This window comes from Otolemur garnettii, unplaced genomic scaffold (genome assembly GCF_000181295.1).
Source record: "Otolemur garnettii isolate 467f Iridium unplaced genomic scaffold, OtoGar3 scaffold00060, whole genome shotgun sequence".
NCBI lineage: Eukaryota > Metazoa > Chordata > Mammalia > Primates > Galagidae > Otolemur > Otolemur garnettii.
In genome coordinates, this window is record NW_003852455.1 from 48,459 (window position 1) to 49,714 (window position 1,256).

Sequence of the window (1,256 nt, forward strand, 5' to 3'; positions counted from 1 at the left end):
GACAGCTTGAGGCTCTGTCTCAACAAAAAAAAAAAAAAAAAAAAAGTGAAAAAGCAAAAGCAAAATGCAATTTGTATTGATAATGTATACAAACTTCAACCAAGACAGATTTGCATACATAATGTTTAATGCCTGAGGGAATAAAAGGGAAAATAGAAGTAAGTTATTTAATAGAGTGACAGGATTGTAGATTAACTTTAATTTTCCTTGCCATTATTGTTGTGATAGAATTGTGCAATGCATAACAAAAAATAAAATTAGGCCGGATGCTGTGGCTCACACCTGTAATCCTAGCACTCTGGGAGGCCGAGGAGTGTGGATTGCCTTCAGCTCACAGGTTCGATACCAGCCTGAACCAGAGCCAGATGTGGTCTCTAAAAATAGCCCAGCGTTGTGGCAGGCGCCTGTAGTCCCAGCTACTCAGGAGGCTGAGACAAGAGAATCGCTTAAGCCCAAGAGTTTGAGGTTGCTGTGAGCTATGATATCACAGCACTATATCCCAGGACAACTGAACGAGACCCTCTCAAAATAATAATAATAATAATAATAGGTAAATAAAATAAAATTGAATTCTTGGTCACTTTTTAAGCTCTTTCCAAAGTTGACACTTTCTTCCTCCCTCTACTTAGTAACCTGCAGGCCAAGAAAGAAGGTAAGTTTACAAATAGCTGTAAAGGGCTCCACCTTAAAAGGTCTGAAGATAAAGTGCTTTCCCACTCAGAGAGGGGAGGGATGTAGTACAGGCCTTTAAGATGCAAATCTTTTCCCCAGAGTCTGTCTCTAGATCTTCCCCTGATTTCTCGATCTTCCTCTGATTTTGTTCTCAGATTGGGAAAGTACTTGGGATTTTCCTACACCCTTTTCTTCCCCAAACTCTCTCTCCCCAAACAAATATTTTAAAATTCTATAAACAGGGCTGGGCACAGTGGCTCATTCCTATTATCCTATCACCTTGAAGGGTGAAGGTAGGAGGATCTCTTGAGCTGGAAAGTTTGAGGTTGCTGTGACCTATGACATCATGGCACTCCACCCAGGGCAACAGTTTGAGATTCTGTCTCCCAAAAAAAAAAAAAAAGAAAGAAAGAAAGAAAAAAGGAAGGAAGGAAGGAAGGAAGAAGGAAAGAAAGGAAAAAAAGCTCCTATTTCCAGGTGAAAATCTTTTTTTTTTTTTTTTGAGACAAAGCCTCAAGCTATCCCCCTGGGTAGAGTGCTATGGCATCACAGCTCACAGTAACCTCCAACTCCTGGGCTCAAGC